The sequence below is a fragment of the Quercus lobata genome, chromosome 1, assembly GCF_001633185.2.
Source record: "Quercus lobata isolate SW786 chromosome 1, ValleyOak3.0 Primary Assembly, whole genome shotgun sequence".
Classification (NCBI taxonomy): Eukaryota; Viridiplantae; Streptophyta; class Magnoliopsida; order Fagales; family Fagaceae; genus Quercus; species Quercus lobata.
In genome coordinates this window covers 48,608,130-48,623,494 of record NC_044904.1, presented here as the reverse complement: position 1 = coordinate 48,623,494, position 15,365 = coordinate 48,608,130, and positions in this window count along the sequence as shown.

Below are 15,365 nucleotides of genomic sequence, written 5' to 3'. Positions count from 1 at the left end.
GACAATGCATGATTAAGGTTCTTTTTAATAATTAGTGAAATGTGCTGAAGTATTAGTTTACCCGAAGTATGTGGTCTGAGAGGCCAGGCATGACTAAGGTTCTGTTTAATACTTAATGAAATGTGCTGAAGTATTAATTTACCCAAAGTAGGTAGTCCGAGAGGCCGGGTATGACTAAGGTTTTGTTTAATACTTAGTGAAATGTGCTAATGTATTAATTTATCAAAAGTAAGTGGTCCAAGAGTCCAGGCTTGACTAAGGTTCTGTTTAATAATTTGAAAACTAAACTGAAGTATTAATTTTCCCATTGTATGCAGTCCGTGAGACAAGAAAACTCTATTCTTCTTCTTATGCGGCTACTGCTCACTAGGTTAATTGGAATAATCTCTATGGCTGTACAACACAAACCTAATATATGTATTTATATATATGTCATTTGTCAACTGTACTAGGATTTATATTCCTAGTTGAATTCGGTTTATTTGTGACTGACTTGGGCTTGTGGCAATTCAAGCCACACACACGGCCCACTTCAACGAATCTCCACCTTGGCTTGAATTGATCAAGCTACACGAGCAAACTCCTCCATCACCTCCACCTTAGCCCTTTAGGGCTCACAAGCTATAAACACCAATCAAGTCCAAGCAATGCTTGAACTTATCTGTTGGAACTGGCTTTGTTAACATATCAGAGGCATTCTCACTAGTGAGAATCTTTGACAAAGAAATATCACCAGACAAAACCCATTCTCTGATCTTGTGATACCGCACAGTAATATGCTTTGTTCTTGCACGATATACTTGATTCTTCACCAAATAAATTGCACTCTGACTATCACAATGTAGCACTGTGCTATCCTACTTGAAACCAAGCTTATTAACCAGTCCACTAAGCCAAATGGCTTCTTTTCCTGCCTTTGTCATTGCCATATATTCTGCTTTTGTAGTGGATAAAGCAACTACATCTTGTATGTAGACTTCCAGCAAATTGGGCTACCAGTAAACCTAAACACATAGCCTGTCATGGACTTTTTAGAATCAAGGTCCTCTGCATAGTCAGAATCCACATAACCCATAACTTCTGTACTAGCTCTCTGATCAATTAGGATACCGAAATCACGAGTGCCTGTAAGATATCTAAAGATCCACTTCACTGCATTCCAATGCTCTTTGCCTGGATCTGCCATATACCTACTAACCACACTGACTGCATGAGAAATATCAGGCCTAGTGCACACCATTAAATACATGAGACACCCAACTGCATTTGCATATGGCACTTTAGACATATCCTTTGACTCCTCATCTGAACTTGGACACAACTATGAGGACAATTTAAAATAGGCAGAAAGCATTGTACTAACAGGTTTTGCATCAAGCATACTAAACTTCTCTAACACCTTCTTAAGATATCCCTTCTAAGATAACCATAATTTACCAACCCCTCTATCTCAGTGAATTTCTATCCCAAGGATCTTCTTGGCAGCTCCAAGATCCTTCATGTCAAATTCACTACTTAACAAAGACTTCAACTTCACAATTTTTTGCTTACTCTTTGCAGCTACTGACATGTCATCAACATATAGAGCAAGAAATATATAAGAGCCATCAGCAAGAACTCTAAAATAAACACAACAGTCATACTCATAGCGCATGTACCCATGTGTGACCATGAATGAATCAAACCGTTTGTACCATTGCCTGGGAGACTGCTTCAAGCCATATAATGATCTCTTCAATAGACAAACATAATCTTCCTTGCCAGGTTCTTTGAAGCCTTCGGGTTGTTGCATGTAAATCTCTTCTTCTAAATCTCCATGGAGGAATGCGGTCTTTACATCTAGCTGCTCTAACTCCATGTCATGCATTATCACAAATCCTAGGATTACTCGAATTGAGGTGTGCTTCACAACTGGTGGAAAAATCTCATTATAATCAATTCCTTCTCTCTGTAAGTAACCCTTAGCCACTAACTGTGCCTTGAATTTTTCACCTTCCTTTTCTGGCAATGCTTCTTTCTTGCGAAATATCCACTTGCAACCAATAGCCTTCTTTCCCTTGGGCAATTTCACTAATTCCCAAGCCTTATTCTTCTGTATTGTCTTTCCTATTTATAGCCTCCTTGAAAGTGAATGGATCTCCACCAAAAGTTACGAGAGCAAATGGATCTTCCTATTTGTAGCCTCCTTGAAAGTGAATGGATCTTTCCTATTGTCAATTCCTTCAAGGCCATATCTTTGTGGTGCTTTGTGAACCCGCTCCTCTCTACCTTTAGCAATTGAATAAGGCTTTTCTTATTGCTGCTGTGAATCAATCTCAACATCGCCCTTATCACTAGGTGAGATATTCTCGTCAAACTCCACCTCAACAGTTAATTTCTCCTGTGTACTATCATCACAAGTCTCCGCTTCATTTTGGTTCAACATAAAGGCTTCATCAAATATGACATCTCTACTAGTCACTGTTTTCTTTGAGATTGGATCCCAAAGCCTATAGCCTTTAACACCTTTTTCAAAACCAAGAAATATGCATTTTCTTGACTTCAAATCCAATTTAGAACGCTCTCCACTCTGCACGTGCACATAAGCTGGACAACCAAAGATTTTTAGACTCGAATAATCAACTGGTCTACCTGACCAAACCTCTTCTGGAATCTTGAAATCAATGGCTGATGATGGAGATCTATTAATAATGAAGCTTGTTGTGTTAACTATCTCTACCCAAAACACCTTAGGCAACCTACATTCAATCTCATGCATCTGGCTCTTTCTGCTAAGGTTCTGTTCATTCTCTCTGCAACCCCATTCTGCTATGGAGTTCCTTTAACTGTGAAGTGATGAGTAATGCCTTCTAATTCACAAAATCTTATGAATTCTTTATCTCTATACTCTAGTCCATTATCTGTTCTAAGGTATTTTATTTTCCTGCCAATATGATTCTCAACCTGTGCTTTCCACTTTTTAAATATGCCAAACACTCTTATGCTACATAAAATAAATCCATACCTTTCTAGAGTATTAATCAATGAAACTGATGAAATACTAAGCACCACTATGAGAAGAAACTGATATTGGACCCCAAACATCTGAATGAATGTAGTCAAGAACACCTTTACTTGTATGAGAGCCTGTCTTGAAACTGACTCTATGCTGCTTCCCATACACACAATACTTGTAGAAGTCTAGCTTGCATGTCTTCACCCCTTTCAATAAATTTCTCTTGTGCAACTCTAACATACCACGTTCACCAATATGGCCATGTCGCATATGCCATAATTTTGTGTCATCAGTACTAGACTCCACCGGAGTGGTGACTACAACTCTTCCTACAACTATGTTCCCAATCAATATATAAAGCGTGCTTACTTTCTGTCCCTTCATCACCATCAAAGAACCTTTGGTAATTTTCATGATTCCACCCTTTGTTGAGTATGAATAGCCCAAATCATCTAATACTCCTAAAGAAATTAAATTCTTTCTAAGATCTGGAACATGTCTGACATTACTAAGAACTCTCACAACTCCATTAAACATCTTGATCTTCACGGTACCAATTCCAATAACTAGGCATGTAGCATCATTACCCATTTGGACCATACCACCGTTGTAAGGCTTATACGTGTCAAACCAATCTTTCTTTGGAGTTATATGATATGAGCATGCTGAATCTAAAACCCAAGATTCCAATAAAACATTGTTACTTGATGAAATTGAAAGTAAATTTGCACCAATTTCACTGTCATCTGATGTTTCTTCAGCAACACTAGCTGATTCTTAGGGCTTCTTTCCATTCTTCTTCTCCTCTAGATGCTCATTCAACTCTTTACACTGATTCTTGTAGTGCCCTTTCTTGTGACAATAAAAGCACTCTACATCTTTCTTTGCACGTGATTTGGACTATGATCTATTCCTGTTGGAGTTCCATCCTTTGACCTACTTCTACCCCTATTGCTTGACTCAGACTTTACAATAAGTCCATTAACCTGAGAACCATCACCATCTTGCTTCATCTTTATGTGTGACAAGAGAGCACTAGTCACCTCCTCAAGTACTATAGTCTTTTTCCCGTACATCAACGTAGTCACTAAATGATCAAAAGAAGCAAGAAGCGACGCTAATAAGAGTAACGCTTTATCTTTGTCCTCATAATTTACCCCAAAACTCAACAGTTGGGTGTTCAACATGTTAAACGTGTTGAGATGATCCAACAGATCAAAACCCTCCTTCATATGCAAACTATACAGTTGCTTCTTCAGGTACAACTTCTTCGTCAGATTCTTTCTCATATAAAGACCTTCTAGTTTTTCCCAAACCTCCTTTACGGTCTTTGCTTTTAGGATGTTGTGAATGACCTCATCACCTAGGTTGAGACGAATAGCACTAGCTGCTTTCTCATCCATCTCTACACATTCTACATCCTTCATCGTTTTTGGTTTCTTCTCCTTCCCAAGTAAGGCCTTGTGAACTCCTTGTTGAATTAGGAGATCCTTCATCCGCCTTTGCCAAAGAGAAAAATTTCCCTTACCACAAAACTTCTCTACATCATACTTTGTGTTTGACATCTTTACTGTATTCAGAGGATACAATCCTAACCTGGCTCTGATATCACTTGTTGTGCAGGCAGCACCACAGGACTCAAATCAATAACAGTAAATAAGCGGAAATCAAATAAAAAGCACACACAAAGAACACAAGAATTTACGTGGTTTGGCAAATTGCCTTCCTCCATGGAGACGAAGGAGAAATTTCACTATAAAAAATAGGGAGATACAATAGTCCACACGAACACTCTCAAGAAACCCAAATCCCAATTACACCCTAACTTCCTCTCTCTCTCTTACCCACAAGACAAGAAAAATCTATTCTTCTTCTTATGCGATTGCTGCTCACTAGGTTAATTAGAATAATCTCTATGGTTGTACAACACACACGTTGAATTCGATTTATTTGTGACTGACTGGGGATTGTGGCAATTCAAGCCACACACACGGCCCAATTCAACACTTAGGAAAATGATCTGAAGTATTAGTTTACCCGAAGTATGTGGTCCAAAAAACCAGGAATAACTAAGGTTCTGTTTAATACTTAGAAAAATGAACTAAAGTATTAATTTACCCAAAATTAGTTTACACGAAGTATGTGGTCCAAAAGACCAGGCATAACTAAGGTTCTGTTTAATACATAGAAAAATGAACTAAAGTATTAATTTACCTAAAGTTGAATTCGGTTTATTTATATTCCAAGTTGAATTCGGTTTATTTGTGACTGACTTGGGCTTGTAAGCATGACTAAGATTCTGTTTAACACTTAGTGAAATGTGCTAAAGTATTAATTTACCCAAAGTAAGTGGTTCGAGAGACCAGGCATGACTAAGGTTCTATTTAATACTTAGTGAAATATGCTAAAATTTTAATGTACCAACAGTAGGTGATCTGGGAGGCCAGGCATGACTAAGGTTTTGTTTAATACTTAGTGAAATCTACTAAAGTATTAATTTACCCATAGTAAGTGGTCCGAGAGACCAAGCATGACTAAGGTTCTGTTTAATACTTAGAAAAATGAACTGAAGTATTAATTTACCCAAAGTATGTGGTCCGAGAGGCTAGGCATGACTAAGATTCTGTTTAACACTTAGTGAAATGTATTGAAGTATTAATTTACCCAAAGTAAGTGGTCCGAGAGACCAGGCATGACTAAGGTTCTGTTTAATACTTAGTGAAATGTGCTGAAGTTTTAATTTACCAAAAGTTGGTGGTCCGAGAGGCCAAGCATGACTAAGGTTTTGTTTAATACTTAGTGAAATCTGCTAAAAGTATTAATTTACCCAAAGTAAGTCGTTCGAGAGACCAAGCATGACTAAGGTTTCTGTTTAATACTTAGAAAAATGAACTGAAGTATTAATTTACTCAAAGTATGTGGTCCGAGTGGCCAGGCATGACTATGGTTCTGTTTAATACTTAGAAAAGTAACTTAATATATCAATTTACCTAAGGTATGGTCCAGGGAACCAGGCATGACCAAAGTTCTGTTTGATACTTAGGAAAATGAGCTGAATTATTAGTTTACCCGAAGTATGTGGTGCAAGAGACCAAGCATAACTAAGGTTCTGTTTAATACTTAGAAAAATGAACTAAAGTATTAATTTACTCAAAGTATGTGGTCCGAGAGACCAGGCATGACTAAAGTTCTGTTTAATACTTAGTTAAATGTGCTAAAGTATTAATTTACCCAAAGTATGTGGTCCGAGAGGCCAGGCATGACTAAGGTTCTGTTTAATACTTAGTGAAATGTGTTGAAGTATTAATTTACCCTAAGTAAATGGTCCAAGAGACCAGGCATGACTAAGGTTCTGTTTTATACTTTGAAAAATGAACTGAAGTATTAATTTACCCAAAGTATGTGGTTCGAGAGACCAGGCATGGCTAGGGTTCTGTTTAATACTTAGTGAAATGTGCTAAAGTATTAATTTATCCATAGTATGTGGTCCGAGAGACCAGGCATGACTAAGGTTCTGTTTAATACCTAGAAAGATGTCATTTAGTATTAATATACCCAAAGTATGTGGTCTGGGGAGCCAGGATTGACTATGGTTCTATTTAATACTTAGAAAAGTAACGTAATATATCAATTTACCTATGGTATGTGGTCCATGGAGCTAGGCATGACCAAGGTTCTGTTTAATACTTAGGAAAATGAGCTGAAGTATTAATTTACCCGAAGTATGTGGTCCGAGAGACCAGGCGTAACTAAGATTCTGTTTAATACTTAGAAAGATGTCATAAAATATCAATTTACCCAACATATGTGGTTTGAGGAGCCAGGCATGACCAAAGTTCTGTTTGATATTCGAAAAGTAGTAGAACGTGTGACGCATAACGTGATACACCAAAATGTAGTAAAGAAATCTTTCATTAATAATAATACCTTCTCAGGTTGCTTACATTCCAGGGGCGTGGTACAATGTTTTCCTCTAGATCTTTAAGATAATATGCACTTATTTCAGCCACTGAAGTGATGTGATATGGCCCTTCAAAGTTTGGCCCTAACTTTCCCTAAGTCGGGTTCTTTGTAGTACCTAAAACCTTTCTTAACACCAAATCCCTAGTTGCTAAAGGCCTTAGCTTCATGTTGGCTTCATACCCTTGATTTAGTTTGTGTTGATAGTATGCCAGGTGAACCATAGCATTTTCTCTTCGCTTTTCAATTAGATCTAAACTCTTTTCCAATAGCACGTCATTATTGCTTAAAGTGAAAGAGCTCGTTCTTAGTGATAGGAATCCAGTCTCTAGAGGAATAACAGCCTTGGCTCCATAAGTCATTGAAAAGGGTGTCTCTCCTATTGATTTGCGAGGTGAGGTCCAATATGTCCAAAGGATGTGTGACAGCTCTTCCACCCATTTTCCATTCGCGTCATCCAACCTTTTATTGAGTCCACCCACTATGACCTTATTAATAACCTCGACCTGTCCATTCCCCTGTGGGTAAGCCATTGTGGAATACCTATTCATAATTCCTAAGTCATAACAATAGCTCCTAAAGGTTTTGCCATCAAACTGAAGTCCATTATCCGAGATGAGTATATGAGTGATCCCAAACTGAGTGACAATGTTTTTCCAAACAAATCTCTTGGCATCTATGTCTCTGATATTTGCCAATGGTTCAGCTTCAACCCACTTGGTGAAGTAGTCTGTGCAAACTAGTAAATATCTCTTATTCCCTGCTGCGTTAGGGAAAGGTCTAACAATATCCAATCCCCATTGAGTAAAGGGCCAAAGGCTGGACAGAGGATTAAGGACCTCGCCTAGTTTATGGATATTTGGAGCAAATCTTTGGCATTGGTCACACTTCTTCACATATTCTTATGCATCCTTTTGCATGTTCGGCCACCAATATCCTTGGATAAGGGCTCTGTGAGATAAGGATCTGCCTCCTGTGTGTCTTCCAAAAATCCTTTCATGCAACTCCTCTAGAAGTAGCTTTGATGCTTCAGGGTGTATGCACAGTAAGTATGGCCTAAAGAAAGAGCGTTTGTATAATTTTTGGTCCTCGGACAACCAAAACCGAGGAGCCTTTTTTTGCACCTTGTCAGCCTCTGACTTCTCCTCAAGCAAAATAGCTTCCTCAAGGAATAGCACTATAGGGTCCATCTAGCTAGGTCCCACCCCAATTTGATAGGTGTGGACCATCTCTCTCTTCACCTCAATAAGCTTGCACAAGTCTTCAACAAGGATGACCCGAGGTAAACCCTGTGCTTAGGAGGTTGCAAGAGTGGCCAGAGAGTCAACATGCGTGTTTCCACCCCTAGGGATATGTAGCAAGCTGAAAGACTTGAATCCTGACTGCAGGTACCTGACCTGATTCAAATATTCTTGCATCCTCACGTCCCTGGCTTCTAACTCTCCTCCCACTTAGCCTACGACCAATCTTGAATCCAAGAATATCTTCACTGCCTTTCCACCCATTTTTTGAACCATGGCTATCCCCACCAATAGAGCTTCATATTCAGCCTCGTTGTGGGTGGCCGAGAAACTTAGTCTTAAGGATTTCTCAATAGTGATCTTCTTAGGAGATATTAGAACTAGCCCCACTCCGAATCCCCTTTGATTTGCTGCACCATCAACATATACCCCCAATATAAAGGCTCCTGCAGTGAGACCATGCCAACTAATTTTCCAACCATGCTCTGTCTCTCAATTTTTCAATTTTTTCTTCAAATGGGGTTTCAGTAAACTCAGCCACTAGATCAGCGAGGACTTGACCCTTGACAGAGCTGCAAGGCATGTATTTGATATCAAAAGCCCCTAGGATCGTACCCCACTTGGCAATCCTACCTGTGTAATCAGTACTCCGAAGGAGAGATCTAAGTGGAAGTTGGGTAAGGATAACAACTGTATGTGATTGGAAATAGTGGAAGAGCTTACGCGTAGCATGCACCATTGCAAATGGCCTTCTCTAGTGGTAAGTAATGGACCTCGGCCTTATGTAGTGACTTGCTCACATAATAAACTGGCCCCTACACACTACTATCAACCCGTACAAGCACCAGGCTAGCATGGGAAGCCACAACAATGTAAGCAAACAAGACCTCATTTACCTCGGGCCTAGACATGATGGGTGATTGAGAAAGATATTCCTTTAACTACTGGAAGGCCAGGATGCACTCCTCGGTCCATTTAAACCCATTCCACTTATTTAACAACTGAAAGAAAGGCCTACACCTGTCTGCCGACTGAGAGATGAATCGATTTAAGGCAACAGTCATTCTTGTCAATTTCTGGACCTCTTTAGGATTCTGAATTGGCTGTAAGTTGTTGATTGCCCTAATTTGGTCGGGATTGACTCCAATTCCACGGTGGGTAACCATATATCCCAAGAATTTCCCTGATCCAACACCAAAAGAGCACTTAGAAGTATTAAGTCGCAGCTTATGTCTCCTCAGGATCTTAAAGATATTCCCAAGGTCGTTAATATGCTCGGATTCCAGTTTACTTTTAACCACCATGTTATCCATATAAATCTCAATGTTCTTTCCTAACTGCAGCTCAAACATCCTAGTCATCATCCTCTGATAAGTAAAACCTGTGTTTTTTAGACCAAAGGGCATAACCTTATAGTGGTAATTCCCAACAGGGGTGACAAAAGCTGTCTTCTCCTAATTATCCAATGCTAAAGGTATCTGGTGGTATCCTTGAAAGGCATCCAGGAAGCTCATACAAGGATGGCCCACAGTGGCATCCACCAACTGGTCTATTCGAGGCATGGGAAAAAGGTCTTTGGTGCAGGCTTTATTGAGATCTATGAAGTCCACACATACCCACCACTTCCCATTCTTTTTCTTCACTACCATTGTATTGGCCAACCACTCAAGGTAGAAAACTTCCTTAATAGCCCCAGCCTGTTTAAGCTTGTTCACTTCCTTCTTGACAGCGTCAGAATGCTCTTTAGATGAGCGCCGAGGTGGTTGCTTCCTAGGGAGAATAGTTGGGTTAACATTTAGATGATGGCAAATGAAGTCCGGATCCACCCCAGGAGCTTCATAAGCGTTCCATGCAAATACATCAATGTTCCTCCTGAGAAACTCTATCAGTTCTTCCTTTTCTTGAGGAGGTAGTTGAGCTCTGACCTGAAAAAACTTCTCCGAATCATCACCTACAACAATTTCCTCCAAGTCCTCACATTTCGCCCTCTCGGCTGTCTCCTCCATGGGTAACCCCGGAGTCATTGATTGCTATAAGCTCCTCTTAGCGGAGACCAAAGACTCCACTCCTGGCTAACGTGTTATTGTAGCGATCAAGCACTGCCTTGCCTTGGATTGGCTCCTAACTAGCTCCTTAATCAGGTTTCTAGACAGATATTTTACCTTTAAATGCAGAGTGGAGGAAATGGCCCATAGGGCATGAAGCCAGGGTCTTCCCTCAATAGCTGTGTAGGGGGAATAAGCATCCACTACAATGAAATTCACCTCCACCACCTCTGATCCTACTTGTACGGGCAAACGAATTTGGCCCTTGGAGGTGACAACTTTCCCGTCGAAGCTCACCAAAGGCAAATCATAAGCTGTCAAGTCAAGTTCTTAGGTTTCAAGGCTAGCCCGTTGTATAAATCAGGGTACATAATCTCTACTTCACTGCCTTGATCCACCATCACTCTCTTAATATCATACCCCCCTATCCTAAGTGTGACCACCAAGGCATCATCATACGGCTGTATGGTTCCTACCTTGTCCTCCTCAGAGAAACTCATCGCTGGCTAGTTCTCCAGTCTAGCCTTCTTCGGCTCAGGTTTTGAGTCCTCGGTAGGTATTCGGGCTACAAACATCACTCTAGAGGGGTGAGAGCTAGTCCTCCGTGGAGCCGCGAAGATGACATTGATGGTGCCCAAAGGGGGCCTCGAAGAACCATTCCCTTGAGCCCCTAACCCTGCTTGGTCTCCTTGCCCATTGGGCCGATACAAAAACTGTTTTAACCTTCCATCTTTGACCAGCTGCTCCAGATGATTCCACATAGTTCTACAGTCCTCAGTGGTATGTCCTCGCTCTTGGTGGTATTGGCAATGAAGGATGTTAAGGACATATTTTTATGTAATTGGTATATCCTTTGACAAAACACACTTTACTTGTATTTGGGTAAGTCTAAAAAGGTTAAAGATGATCATTACAAGTGGTTAAATTGAAGACATGAAGATTACTCAAGAAAAGTGCAATCCGTAGGTCTCGATACCTCCTCGAAAGAAGCTCGATCTGTCGAGATTTATTAAAGCTCGACAGATGTCTCGATCTATCGAGCCTACGGGATTCAGACTATAGCTAGCAATGTTTTTATTCTAAAAGGCTATTTATTTATGGGTTTGTATAATCCTCATAGGACTAGGAAAACCCAAGGTTTGTGAGTTTGTATAATCCTTATTAGACTAGGAAAGCCCAAGGTTTGCGTAGACCTATTTGGAATAGGAGAGCCCATTAAGCTCCTATTTAAAGGAGGTGAAAAAAGAAACCCTAACCCTAGAGAGCTTGATAAGGTTTTCTTTTTGAAACCCTAGGCTCCTCCTACAAAATAAAGAGTTCTTGCTGCATTTTTTGTACGCCTTGGGGTTTTGTAACCAAGCAAAATCTCTTGCACCAACATTGAAGATCTTATTGGTGTTTCTATGTGAAGCTACTATAAATCAACTGCAATAATCAAAGGGTTGCTATGGAGTTAGTCACATACTAGGATCCGTGCATCATTGGTTAGTCACGTACTGGGAGTCGTGCATTCAAAATGAGAGATTGTCACTACAGAACAAGTCCAATTGGGTATTGGGTAAGGGTTCAACTGTAGGTTGGTAGAAGGTACTGGGATTCCTTTACTTATAACCACTTGTTTTGATAATAGTGGATTCTCGAGAGTGGTGACCTTAAAATCATCTGATGGGGTTTTTTGCCGTGTTGGTTTTCCCCATTTGTAAACAAATCACCATGTCAATTTAATTTCCGTTGCACTTAGTTTAATTGGTGATTTTTTTGTGCTATCACGCACTTTGTATGTAATTAACTTAATTAATTCACTTGACTAAATTAATTGGTTAATTTATCACAAAGGGTCAATTCGTTTTTGACCTATCAAAGGATTTGGTTGCGCCTCATTGGGTCTCCTCCCATCTTATTTGGCCATTCGAAGTGTGGCTCAGTCTTGATCTTCTCCGAGACTTGATGTACTGGTTCTCGAAACACTGTATTAACCATTTAAGGAGCCATAGGCCTAGATTGCTTGGCAAAATCCCTTCAGGATCTGTTATTGTTGTATCGGTCCAACCTGAAGTCCCTCCTCTCTTGAGGGGCAACCTTAGCCTTTCCCTTCCCTTGGTGTTGGTCTTCCTCGACCCTCTTGTACTTATCAATTCAATCCATGAGTTGGCGTACACTGGTAGCAAGCTTCCTAGTCAAAGACTTCCTAAAACCATGCTCGGCAGGTAAGAGGACCTTGAAAGTCCTAGGCCACATCGTTAAAGTCACTGTCTATCTCGTTGAACATCTCCTAGTATCTGTCTGAGTACGTTTTCAGGGTCTCCCCTTCTCGCATGGCCATAGACAGTAGGGAATATAAGGTCCAAAGAACCTTACTGCACATAATGAAGCGGGATCCAAAGGCCTGAGTGAGCTCCTTAAAGATATCAATGGAACCTACACCTAGGCCATCAAACCACCTCATTGCCAAAGGCCCTAAACTAGAGCAAAACACCTTGCACATTAAGGCTTCATTCTTGGAGGGTACAGCCATTCTCTGGTTAAAGTGGCTTACATGCTCCACAGGGTCTGTTCGACCTTTGTACATGGTGAACGTGGGCTAGGTGAACCGTCGAGGAAGTCTCTTTCCCTCAATTCTGCACATGAAAGGTGATTTGGAAATTTGGTTAAGCGCTCTGCTCATCATTTCATTTCCCAAGCCTTTGGAAGATGAATTCATATTTCTACGCTTATGGTGGTAGTCCTTAACATACGAGAAAGACTCACTAGGAGGAGTTCTTGATCTGCGTCTATAAGTACTATCATTTTCACCGTCAGAAGAGAATTCCGAATTGGAGGGAGTTCGCTTTCGCCGCTCTTGGCGTAGCTTTCTCTTTAAATGGTCAATCTCCAGTCGCAGGGCTTTGGTATCCTCCTCATGAGAAAGGTGGCTCCCATTTCGGGATTGGCTCCCATTTCGGGACTGGCTCCTACTAGTATGGGTGGTATACACACTGACCTCCCGGTCCCTTCTTTGCTCAAGGTTGACAAATGGTCTTCACATTGGGACCCCATAGATTCTGCCTAGTTTGGACTTGAACCTACCATAGTTGAACATTAAACTCACTAAAGCACAAGAATTTCCTATAGACGGCACCAATTGTAAGAACCAGATTTGAGTCCCTAGCCCAAAGGATTAATGAACTCAGGCCAAAAAAGCCCAATACAATGAATTTGTAGAAAGTGGGTTGGAAAACTGGACTTTAATGAATCGAACAACAGGTAAAGTGGATTCAGATGACAAGAAAAATGAAGATTGACTAGTTTAATCTAAAGAAAATTGTTCTTGGCACAGTCCGAGGAGATCAATTCTTATATATTAATTCTCAAATTGGATTACAAGTTCAGTTCTTGATTGCTACAATGTTTCTCTTTCTATTTCTCAATCTCCCTCTTTCATCAGGGATCTCTTACATTATATATCTCTCTTTGTATGATCTTGGCCCTCCACTTGTTGTTCGTCCAAGCCATCACTTGAGTGCTTGTCCCATCAGACACCCTCATAAGCCCTCTTTGAGTTGGGGTGACCAAAGCAGCACTGCTCAGGGGTCTTCTCCACATAAATACAGCCAAAGAGTTAGCTGCAGAGCATTCAATGCGGTGATAGTAGCTTTTTCTTAGATATTTCTCAGCTCTCATTTTGTCCTGTATGTTCACAGTGCATATCTGTATCAATAGAACTTCTTAAAACGTCACTCTGGATAATAGAACTCACCTTTTGACCCCTTCTTCGTTTAGCTGAGGAGATATTCTTCCTCGGCCTACCTCTCTCAGCCTTTACAGTTATAACTCGCTTGTGAAGTTCAAAGTCTCACTCCTTCTATATTGTTGATCTATTCTCAGACCACTGTGGCTCCTCGAACAAGACCCATGACCCAATATATATTTGGGCCTGCGTCCCCACACCTTTATTAATATTTCCTTAAAATGTAATAGTGTTGCTCTAGCTCTTACTAGTGCTGTAAAAGAGAAAAAAGAGATCATTTTTTGGTTATAAGAATGCTTATTTTTACTCTTTCCCATTGTATAGCATGATTTTGAATGAACAAAGTCTATTATCATTTCAACTTTAAAAAAAAAAATTAAAAAATTAAAAAAAAAAAAAAAAACCCTTAAGATAGGTTGTTGGAAGGCCATGCTAGGTAAACCCAAACCCGACCTAAAATTTTTACCCATGGATATCCAAACCCTGAAACCTAGCTACTACATGTACCTAATCTTTTTCCTGGATTTCTAACTAGCGGATACCCAAATTTGACTCAAATTTTTTTTTTTTTTTTTTTTTTTTTTTTTTTTTTCTGGTGTGCGGCTATATGGTATTGGGCAATTTTTAAGTTAAAAACATTGATTAACCATTTATTTTAGGTTGACATTAGTTTTAAATTTTTAAAATTTAAATCAAATCTTATTAATTTCTTGAGATATCCAACTGCTATTGCTTATTAGTCTATTAAGATGATCCACAAATAAGGAGATCAGTTCTTATATATTTCTCACAAGTTTAATTACAAATTTGGTTCCTGATTGCTACAATGTTTCTCTCTTGATTTCAATCCCCTTCTCTCAATGCCTCTCTCTCCTTTTATACACCCTTCCCCTTTCATCTTTACCCTCCACATGCAGGCCAGATGGTTGGTGTTGATACTTGTCCCATCAAAAACCTTCTTGAAGTCTATATGTAGTAGCTGTAAGGCTGAAAACCACTGTTCAGGTATCACCTCCATATTAATGTGGACAGAGGGTTAGCTACAAAGTATTTAATGTGATGATAGAAGCTTTCTCCTTAAATATTTTAGGACTCCCCCCTATCCTACATTTTTGTAATGCTTATCCATACCAACAAAATTTCTTGGACCGTTCCCCTGGATGGCAAACCATCTCTTTGGATCTCAGCTTTGGTCAACTAAGGAGCCCGTCATCCTCAGCCCAGCCTTGTGGGCCCTTATGACCAAAACTAACTTTCTCTTTTACTAACATGGACTCCCTTGAAAATGTTTACTCCTCCTCAGACAACCTTTCATCCTCGAATTGGGCCTCAGGCCCAATATTTACATAGATAACGAGCTCCTTATTAAATTGGCCAGAGGGTCACCTCCATATTAA